We start from the raw sequence: 11,699 nt of genomic DNA, 5'->3' as shown, positions 1-11,699 counted from the left end.
GTGTTTATTTGTGTGTGTGTGTGTGTGTGTGTGTGTGTGTGTGGTGGGCGTTCTGGCGCAGTATGGCTGTCGTCGCGTCATCAGGTGGAGCTGCACACTGGAGGTGGTGGAGGAGATTACCCCTTCCATATATAAAAGCGCTTTGAGTACCTAGAAAAGCGCTTTATAAATGTAAATGTATTATTTATATTTATCATATCATACTAAAATAAATAAGGTATAAAGAATAACAGCCAATCAAGGTTTAGGGCATACAATGTAATATTTATAGTATAAAATCTACAAATAATGAACATTTGAGCACAATTTTAACACACACAAACAATACACAATATAAAGAAGTATAAACAATTTAAAACAACAACATCATTGGGCCAGCTGGGGAACGATCAGCCATGCAGGAGAGGGTTTCTTACGCTAGCCCAAACACTGGAGACTGAATTATTCCAGATGTCATAAAATGACAAAAGTCTTCATCTTCATGCCCAGTGGGCAACTTCAGGGTAACAGCACAAGTGTTTGCTTCTGGGAACATCCGCCAATCAGGTCCTCGTGAAGAAATGTAATAGTAGGATTCTCTCTGAATCCAAATGGAGGAATGGCAGATCCCCAGAAGCAAACACAAGCACATCTTCTCCCTCCACTGCTGCATCTCCGTCGGTAACACACAAACCTAAGAAACAATCTGAAAACAGACAGACAGACACACAAACAGTCTAATCATTAACACCTACAACAACCTGACATTTGACACATTTACACATATTTTTATTTCACAACATCTGTGATGTCTCTCATGGCAGCAAACAATTATTCCCTACTGGGCAGTGGGGAATAGAACAATATTACAAAGGCACAAGTAGATGAAATATGCTTGGCTTAATAAAAAAAACAATAATAAAAAAACAGCAATTATCATTAGGATAACTGATGATAAAAATAAATTTAATTTTTTTATAAAAAATAAATATTTATTTTTTGATTAAAAATACATTTATGTTACACAAAACAAAAACACAATACCTGGGGCCTGTACCATGAAGGTAGCTGAACAAACTCGGGGTTACAGGATTAGTTTTGAGTTGACAAAACCAAACCGATGCAATCAGGCTTTATTGGTACCATGATGCAGCTCATCAACTTTCTCTGTCAACTCAGGCTTTGATCCTTAAGCTATGATTACTCCACGCGCGCGTGCACATAAAAGAGTGACGTCGACACTGAACAACCAATAGCGGGTAGAGCGAGAGCGATATATTTTCCCGCGGAGGAACAAGAGATAATCATTCAGAATTACGATGAATTTAAATATATATTTCAAGCTCGAAACAATACGGTCTCTGCTGCCAAAGCAAGAGAAGACTGTTGGAGAAAGATTGCTGATTGTTAATGTGTAAGTTAAACAAATACGTTCTATATTTATGTAAAATGATGTATGTGTAGCCTATATGTGTAATATAGCCTATAGCCTATTTTTATAATATATAAACTACTAAGAAAGCTAGGGAATCCTATCATAAGATAAACAGAATAATAAAGATTTAAAAATAATTCTTAACATGTTTTATATTGTATAGTACATTTGTACAATTTGCTTTTTGAAAAAAATAAAATAAAATGTGTTCATGTGTTGTCACCCTATCAATATATCTTACCGGCAATTTTATAAAAGCCCTCTTTTATGGACATGGCCGATAAATGTCCGGGGAACACTATTAATGAAACTATTCATGAACTCCTGCAGAGCGAGGACCACCTCACGAATGGTTCGACACACCGTGTTTTCCCCTATAGCTTCTGTGCGTCACCCAGCGTGCAGGAATGTACCACTTGCAACAAAAAAAACGCAACGCAATATTTGCGGTACAGTAAGTGCATGAATTCGACGTGTTAAATTCTTTATGTGCGGCTCAAGAAGTTCGCAAAGATAAGACATTCCTTCCGCGGAAAATCTGTATCTTTCATACAAATAACTATCAGGAAAGGCAAGGGGATTTTGTCTGGCTAAAAACTCTTTCTCTACGAAGTGCTCGTCAAACAATTTGCGCTGAGATGTCACAGGATTTGGAAGAAAAGGTGAAGTCATTGTAACAGACACTGGGAATAAGTTACGTCACCTATATGTTTCTTTGCTCTCAGCTGATTGGTCAAACTTCAGTCTGAGATCTTGAATCCAGAACATAACCTGCCCCGGAGCAGGTTAGCCGTGCAGCGTAAGATACCATGGCAACGAACACAGATTCAAGCCAAGCTACTTTCATAGTACTTAAAACCCAGGGTTGGCGGAAACTAAACTGAAACATAGCTGGCTAGCCACCTAAACCGGCTTCATGGTACAGGCCCCTGCTTTTCAATGTCCGAAGGGAGATCATCGTAGATTTTCTGAACACAGGCTTCTTCCAGGTAAGGCAGGGACTTGAACCTTGGATCCAGTGCTGTGGTTCTGTGCAGATGATCCTGAACACCAGGGTCATTGTGTCTGCCTTTAAGGTCTTCAGTGATGGCTGCCTTAGCTTCTTTGATGGTGGTACTGTCCTCTGCACTTGATGTCTTGGATTTCAGTAGACATCTGTGATGTTGTAAACTTGCCTGTAGTCGTCTCTCCTCTAGTCTTTCCCTTCTTCTCGCATTTTCCAGCTGTAAAACACGTCATCACTGTAGTTAAATAACTACACCCAGGAACTTCTATTGTGCTTTTGTGGAACTGAAATGACCCTCTGTTGGTCCAAGAGCAATGACTCTTCATAAGCTGAATCTTGCTCTTGAATGAGTTGCCTCCTGTCCTCTATACTCTCCTGTTAAACACTGATAGAATGTGTACAAATTCAACATGGTGGCAAAGAACTGCACAATACAACCATTTGACTATAATTAACAACATATTTAAACTGACTGTCAGTGTGTTATTGAATAACTTCTGGTTATACTAGTGCTGCATCAATCTATTGTATCCATAGAAAGGTATAGAAATATAGTTGTAGACTATAGTTATATATTGAAGTGAAGTGAAATACATATTGCTAGCAAGAAGATTATCTGCAGGGTTACAATGATATGCGTACCGTTTCATCACCAGCATGATGGCCTTGTGACAATACGTCACTTCAGATGAACAGGCAGACAAACAGAAGTGAAAAACTGTAACGACTCCATTAAAAACACAGGTCAGGAAAAAGCATCTGGTGTGGTAAAGCCAAGTCAACTACCTTTGGTGAGATGTACAAAAAGAGAATATAGTTAATAGATAAGTCAAGTCAAGTCATCTTCATTTATATAGCGCTTTTAACAATATAGATATTGCATTGGGCAATACCCATGGTTTTGGCATAAAATAACGTATGGATAGGCCTCCATCTCAGCTTTATGTTTTAAGATCAAGTTCACACACAGATAAATTAAAAAAAGTCAGCAGTTAAATAATTTTAATACAGTTCTTGGTGTTTTGGGGGTGGATCGTACAATTGTTTTGCAAAATCCACTTTCATTGTATATTTAACACAGTAAAGTGGTAACATGTAACTACAGCTCGGATTTTCAGAAAGTTTAGTGAAGGCAAAAAAAACAAAAAAAAACACTTAACCTATTGCAGACTTGAATGAATTTGCCACAGTATTTGTAGCCATTATGTTCTCAGTAATCTTGACAACAAATATAATTTATGGAAGCTTGTTTTCAATAGGTTCACTGATGTTTTTGCTTTGTATTTCATTAATCTTCTCTTGTTTTGGAGCTTGATATTTTTGCTAGCTTAAGTTGTGACCTGGAGGCTCCATTTTGCAATTCATGAACCAACAATCACACTTTCGAGTTGTATTTTTGGTACGAAAGTCTGGCTATGTAAGCATGCTAAATTGACACAGAAAAACTGTAATGACATTAACTATTAGTTTGCACTGGGCATTGCTTTCTAAAACCAATCTGTACACTGTCATTATGTTGACACTAATGCTGCCTAATTTACTCTTTTTTTATTTTATTTTTTTATTTACTTATTTAGGTTTTAAAGCCTTAAACCTTTATCAATTTTTAGAGCCTTTATCAATTTAATAATTCTCAAAATTCACCAATGATCTTTAGTAAAAATGTATCTCTGTCATAACAGAAAGATCACAAGATTAATAAAAAGTACAAGTGGCTTAGACCCTCTGAATGGCCAGATATAGTAAACAAGTCTTGAGTAACTTGAGATTTTTTAGTTTATTTTACGTGGGTCATTGAATGTGCAATACACGTCTCCTGAGTCCTGCTGACTCGGGTTATGATTCCTGCATTGTTGACTATGGTTATTCCACTGGTTTTGAAATTCAGCAGCGATTCTTTGAATTCGTGGCAAATAAATATAGTGAAGACAAAATTAATGAAGCGCATTAAGTGAATCTAACACACAATGCTTCTCCATAAAGTTGAAAAGATTAACAAAATGAAGTGACACTACTCGATTTAGCTCTGCCCATAACCTCTCAGTTCTTTGATTATGCGCTGACCTGCCAGCAACCTGTTAAGCTGCAACGCCACTTTTGAAAAATCCCCAGAAATGACATACCCAAACTGAAACACATACAGTTCATGAACCCTTTGCACTAAAAGCACAAGTATGATCTCATTTGAAAGCTGACACCTGGTAGTTTATTGTAAATGTAGAATTAATTATTGTCATAATGAAAATATTTTTTTTTAAATAGCTTCAAAGTTTTGTAAAGTTATTAGAAATTTATTTTTATGAAACATCTTCATGAAAATAAAATTGAAGTTGGCCCTGTAGCAATCTAGAAATGCACTGCAGCTAAAGCCATATGTGTGACCATGTTATATTTAAAATCTGAAAATGATAAGTCTAAAACTCTGTATTTAGTGAAATGTTTTTCAAGATCATGTCAAATGATTTTATTTTGATTAGACTCTAAAAATGCTACTGATGTTTAGTCATCATCTAAGTCATCTATTCAGTCTATTGTCTCTATTGTTTTGTGGTGCAAACGAGCCCCATTCAGTCTCCGTCTCCCCAGTACACATTCACACACCTCTCCAGCCTGGTTATGGATCTAAATATGCATATCTTTTGTCTGCATTATAGTTACTAACGACTGGCTATTCACAGGCTATTCATAGGGTTTCAATCCCTAATTTATTTTATCAAAGTTCTCACTTATATTTGAAACTGTATCAAATGCACTAAAACATTTCAGAAAAGCATTACTATTTAGAAAAAAACCCCCATAAAATAATAACTTCTAGGTGACAGGTGCACCTGAGCTAGCTAGCATGTTAGCTTAGCACACCATCAATACACGACCATTTATGAGATTAAAACTATGTTTGTGCTTCAAACTTATTTCATAACTCAAGTCGAGTGTTTTAAATAATCTTCTGTGATCTAATTTGGCTTCAGATGAAAAAAAATCTGAAAGAAAATATATTATTTATAGTATGCACGATGATAAAGTCTATATCGATTAGCATTACATTATAAATATAATCTATTATTATAAAAATACCTGGCATTGCTTGAAGAACACTCAAATATCAAATATCATTTGCAATCATGTTTATTGTCTTCAAAACGTCTGTATCTGCATATTACAGCGATCTCTGTGTTAGCTTTGTGTGTAGCTGCTATCAGTGACGTCCTTGAAGGTCACATGATTATGTCTCTTCTTCATGTTCCATATATGGAGTATTATTGTGCATATAGCGCCCTCAGGCTATAGGTATGAATTGAAAACACAGCACATCTCAGTAAGAAGCGCTCATAATGATTACATCGACACATTTGGGTATAAATTCAAGAAATATTATTCCTGTCTATAGAAATATGAAGTAAATCTATGAGAATATATCAATATTTCTCCAAGTTAGCACATTTTTGAGCTAAAAGCCCTGAGGGACGTTGTTTTGTGAATCGCTGTCATGACGACAGCACGGAGTTTTTTTTTCTGAATGGACCAGCTGACGCTCATAATTCATATTAAAGGGATCAACGCATTTTTTCATTTCATGACTCCTGACACAAATTAAGACATAACTGTCACTATAAGTTTCTCAGAATACAATAGTTGTCAAATACTGAAACTTGAATCTTATATCTTTTTAATGATGTATAGTTTGTCAAGGTAAAACATTTAATCTGATAGGCTATAGTGCAGCAGATTAGTAAAAAAATCGTTCACTTTGGTATAGAAGCATGAAATTTGGCACAGATACTCTCTAAGGGCCACTATTTTGGAAAAAGGCGTTGGCCACTCAAAAATTCAATATGGCGGCCACTTTTCAAAATGGCCGCCATTGCTATTCAATGCTTAATATATAAATTATTCAAACAGTGATCCAAGCATAAAATTTGATACAAATACTCTCTAAAGGACATAAAAAAGATTAAAGTTAATAGAAAAGTTAATAGAAAAAGATGCTTGTCCCTCAAAAATTCAAGATGGCCGCCATTTTTAAAGATGGCCACCGTTCCTGTCGAATATTAATTATTTTAAGTGTTCAAATGGTGATGCAAGCATAAAATTAGGCAGAAATACTCTTCAAGGAACACTCTTTTGGAAAAAGGTATGTGCCACTCAAAAATTCAGGATGGCCACCATTTTCAAGATGGCCACCATTTCTGTCAAATAGTCATAATGTCTGCTTTGTCTGCCTCCTCTCCTTTGACCTGTCCAGCTTAGTTAAACTTGCCAGGGATATAAAATCCCCGCCGGCATAGGTCTCAGGTTCATTGGAGCACACAAGCCTCTCCACCACGGCAAGGTGTAGTCCACAGAGAGGAAGTGCCACTGTTAAAAAAGGATACGCTGCTGGTACAGGTTGCACATACAGTGGGGAGAACAAGTATTTGATACACTGCTGATTTTGAAGGTTTTCCTACTTACAAAGCATGTAGAGGTCTGTACTTTTTATCATAGGTACATTTCAACTGTGAGAGACGGAATCTAAAACAACAATCCAGAAAATCACAATGTATGATTTTTAAATAATTAATTTGAATTTTATTGCATGACATAAGTATTTGATCACCTACCAACCAGTAAGAATTTCGGCTCTTACAGACCTGTTAGTTTTTCTTTAAGAAGCCCTCCTGTTCTCCACTCATTACCTGTATTAACTGCATCTGTTTGAACTTGTTACCTCTATAAAAGACCTGTCCACACACTCAATCAAACAGACTCCAACCTCTTACAATTGTAGACCTGCACAAGGCTGGGATGGGCTACAGGACAATAGGCAAGCAGCTTGGTGAGAAGGCAACAACTGTTGGCGCAATTATTAAAAAATGGAAGAAGTTCAAGATGACGGTCTCTCTCCCTCGGTCTGGGGCACCATGCAAGATCTCACCTCGTGGGGCATCAATGATCATGAGGAAGGTGAGGGATCAACCCAGAACTACACGGCAGGACCTGGTCAATGACCTGAAGAGAGCTGGGACCACAGTCTCAAAGAAAACCTTTAGTAACACACTACGCCGTCATGGATTAAAATCCTGCAGCGCACGCAATGTCCCTCTGCTCAAGCCAGTGCATGTTCAGGCCCATCTGAAGTTTGCCAATGACCATCTGGGTGACCCAGAGGAGGTTTCTATCTGTTGTAAAGATGAATGAGACACAAATGATGGCATTTCAGCTCCTGTGCAATGGCATCAGCACCACTTAGTTGAAACAATTTAGCATCATTCCGTGTTTGTGCACATTCATGTAGTCTGTCATTCAGTTGCAGTGTCATTACCTGACGTAGGTCAGATTCAGGAGATATGTTATCACAAAGAAAGCAAACCTGATCATCTAGACTTTTCTGCATCATGGTTTTGCGATGCTTTGTTTGGCCTTCATCTATCTCACTACACTGAGCATCGGATTGTTGCTTCTGGGCACGAAGTAACTTTGTGTTGTTGAACCGAAGTCGACAATTGTGGTGATACTTCGCTTGGTTCCTTCTCAAAGTAGCTTCTATACCCCCACCTTCATCCAGTCGTTCCAGGTCCAGGGTCATTGTCATTTTGTTCATCTTGTGAAAGAGTGGAATGTTGGTGGCAATCATTTTATAGCCATCATGATGAGAAACATGATGGGTAGGTGGTGATTGGAGGGTTTCCTTTGTGTCTGTCTGACAAAGACAACATTTCATCCAATCAGTTGGACTCTTGGCTGACATGGGATTTTCATTTGCCATTTTGGGGGTTTGTTGTCTGATTAAGGCCGAGGGGTTATCCTTTTACCACCTCAATCATAGACATAGTACACATTCAGGTATGGGATACCATAGCTATCATATAATAAAGGCTAGATGTCTCGTGCGCACTGCTGGCCAATGGAGGTCGACGTCCGCACGTGGCGGCCATCTTACCACAGGGTGCTCGCTCACTCGTAACATGGTGCATGTACTTTTAAATAACCATAACTTGCTCAATTTTCTACCGATTTTCAAACGGTTTGGTTTGTTATAAACGTCAGAGATGTAATTATGATACTGCATACATATGAATAATTATAACAATGGACTTCCATATGAAAGAATTATAGCCACTTTAATAACGTTTGTAAGAAACCAAACCGTTTGTAAATCCGTCAAGATTTCAGTGAGATAAGAGGATTTGTGTGCGTGCTGATCACTCACCTTAATGCACAGCTTCCCTGTGGTAAGATGGCCACCGGTGATGCCGGAAGTGACTCCGCCTTAAGACATCTAGCCTTTATATGGATATCTATGTGGGATACAACTAGGTACGGGTCACCTACACCTAGCCCGATCATTCATCCAGTGCCATTTAAGTCCTGTGTGATCTGTACACCTTCCAGGTAAGCATACATGAACAAGTCATATATTGCCCCGCTTACCCTGGGCTCGGCTCTCCCGCGCTGGCACAACTTGTCAATTCAAATGCAGCTATCTAACTACGTCTATTACTAGCTAATTGATGAGGGACTGTTAGGCAGCATTTGGGACACTAAACTTAGCTATTCTATTACTACTAGTCAAGAACTACAGTGTAAGTAAAACTAGATCAGCTGACACTGAACCCCATGCTGAGTTCCACAGCAGTGAAGTCACCAGTGTTCCCTGGTTGTGTAATGACGTTCACTCTATTAAACAAAACCTTCCTTAACACATTAAATTGAGCTCTGACAGAAATGGTGGCCATCTTGAAAATGGTCGCCATCTTGAATTTGAGCGGCACACACCTTTTTCCATGATAATGTTCCTTGAAGAATATTTGTACCAAAATTCATGATAGCATCACCATTTGAAAAAAAGATGTAAGGATTCAAGAGAAATGGCGGCCATCTTGAAAAATGGTAGCCATCTTGAATTTTTGAGGGACAAGCACCGTTTTCCAAAAAAACATTCTGAAGAGAGTATTTTCACAAAATGTTATGCCTACATCACTGTTTGAACAATTGACATAATGAGAATTTGACAGAAATAGCGGCCATCTTGAAAAAATGGCCGCCATTTTGAATTTTTGGGTGGCCAACGCCTTTTTCCCAAAAAGTGACCCTTAGAGAGTATCTGTGCCAAATTTCATGCTTCTATACCAATTTGAACGATTCTCTTGAAATATGCCATTAATCTGCTGCACTAATAGTAACTTTGAACTAAATAAATAAAAAAATGCTTCAGTGCGCCGACGCACTGGTGCAGCTTAACAGGTTAATCCTAACCTGTAAAGCATAAAACGGGCAACACCTGTGTTTTCAAGGCCATGATCACACCTCACCCTAAGTTCTGAACTCCAGCAATAAAGTGTGACCAAAAAAAAGTACATTTACAGTCATTTGATCTTTATGGAATTTATTCACCATAATTGATTTGGAGTTGCAACACTGTAAATTCGTCGTTGGATTGCACGCCGTCTTCTGAACGACCGTCCAATAGGATTGACTTCTTGTAGACTCTGTCTGACACGCCACCTTTGAATGCGTAACCCACGTGACCTCCAGCTCCCATGCACATATCGTTCTCCTGCGTTTGTTGTCGACTGAAGAATTTCACCAACAACTCTGTTCAGCTTGTCACTAGATAGTGTTGCATACACCAGTGGCTGAACACCCAGCGTCTGTCTGTGCCTGTACAGAGTCCGAGAGCTTACGCCTAAGCACATTGCAATGCTTTGCCAATTCATTCCCAGGGATACCAAATGAGAAAGTGCTCTCCTGAAATGCTGTATCGAGGTCTGCCCTGATGTCCAGCAATGACAGCTGGAGGCAACAGGACATCACTGTCCTCAGACCTGACTCTTTGTCTGGATTCATAAGCAGTCCGCACTACATTCAGACACCCATATAAGGACTATTTACTGCTGCTCTATTTCTTGAATCCTCAACAAATCTTGAGACGGACAGAAATCCTCACAGGGTTTGAATGTGATCATGCACAAAATAATCTGCTTCTCTTTGCATCTGGTCAATACATTCCAGTACAATAATAAACCATTGTCTGATTTCATGTTCATTGCCACTTACTCACAAAAGTAAAAACTGTACTTGGAAAGAAAACAGGATTACTTTGAATAGCATCATTGTAAAGTTGTGAGCTGAGCAAGTCTTGCATACCGGTATGTATTTCCTGGTCTGAGTGTGACTTCCTGCTTACAGAGGAAGTGATGGATACCACAAAAAAGAAATATATGTGAAAGGAGAATGTAAGTGTGTGTGAGAGTAGAAGTGTACGTGAAAGTAGAATGTAAGTGTGTGAGAGAGTAGAAATGTATGTGAAAGGAGAATGTAAGTGTGTGAGAGAGTAGAAATGTATGTGAAAGGAGAATGTAAGTGTGTGTGAGAGTAGAAATGTATGTGAAAGGAGAATGTAAGTGTGTATGAGAGTAGAAGAATGGATTTTGGCTTGTACGGCGCCTCATAGTAGACACTATTAGTAATATATATCATTTATATATGCATAAAGTTAGTCACTGATCTTTTTATGTGTGTGTTTAAAGGTAATAAGCTGCCTATGTAAATCAAAATCAGAAGAAAGTTTAAAGAAAGAAAGGTAGCCTATTCATTTATTTTTTAACTGGTCATTGTCTGATTTTAATGTACCTGTTAAACGTAATGTTTTATGGGTTTCTCTGTCTGTTCTGTATATGCTGCATGTCTCCTCAATCAACACCATCTGATTCAGATCAGCTCATTAATAGGGTCTAATACAGAAGAGACTGTAAAGTGTGTGTTGCTGGGTGACTTCAGGACTCAGGGTTGGGGATCGCTGTGCACCGGCCCAACAAGCATATCGTCGCTGTCCGATGAAAACCGCGTTATGTCCATTTTGCCGATTTTGAGATTTTCCGACGGATAGAATGTCCAGGTTCATTTCCGTATACAGTATGCTTCACATATCTAAATGACCAATGAAAAGTTGTGAAATCATGTCATTTGATTTTCACGTATATCCATTTGGTGTCAAAGCTGTCAATCACGCCGCGTATCTCCCACCCTGTGGAGGCATCTCGCCGGTCTCGTAAAGTTTCATCTTAAGCGTCTCTGGAAGCTCAGCATTGGATAGCCAAATAACACTATTTTTCAGATTTACATTTACATTTAGTCATTTAGCAGACACTTTTGTCCAAAGCGACTTACAAATTGGGACTAAATTAAGCAAGTCATCGTGAAGAGGCAAAAAACAAGTGCTCAAAATACGAAGTTCAGGCATTATTAAGAGTAGCATAAGCCCGATAAGTGATAAAAAAAAAAAAAAAAGTATTTTTT

General features: G+C 38.3%; 1 long non-coding RNA gene across 3 annotated transcripts; it reads right to left on the bottom strand.

Annotated features, from left to right (window-relative positions):
• Window positions 1-2,348: 2,348 nt before the first annotated feature.
• On the bottom strand, window positions 2,349-10,552 carry LOC309504531. 3 transcript variants are annotated; one of them, XR_014208109.1, is made up of 3 exons: window positions 9,795-10,552; window positions 3,063-3,206; window positions 2,349-2,805 (listed from the first exon to the last, which is right to left on the bottom strand). It is a non-coding gene; the product is annotated as an uncharacterized lncRNA (long non-coding RNA). The 3 variants fall into 3 exon arrangements; XR_014208110.1 differs by having other exon boundaries at window positions 2,349-2,637; XR_014208111.1 differs by having other exon boundaries at window positions 2,349-3,206; window positions 9,795-10,291; window positions 10,336-10,552.
• Window positions 10,553-11,699: the final 1,147 nt, after the last annotated feature.

This window comes from Leuciscus leuciscus, assembly GCF_965113295.1.
Source record: "Leuciscus leuciscus genome assembly, chromosome: 8".
Taxonomy (NCBI): domain Eukaryota; kingdom Metazoa; phylum Chordata; class Actinopteri; order Cypriniformes; family Leuciscidae; genus Leuciscus; species Leuciscus leuciscus.
This window is presented reverse-complemented; position numbering and strand designations above follow the sequence as displayed.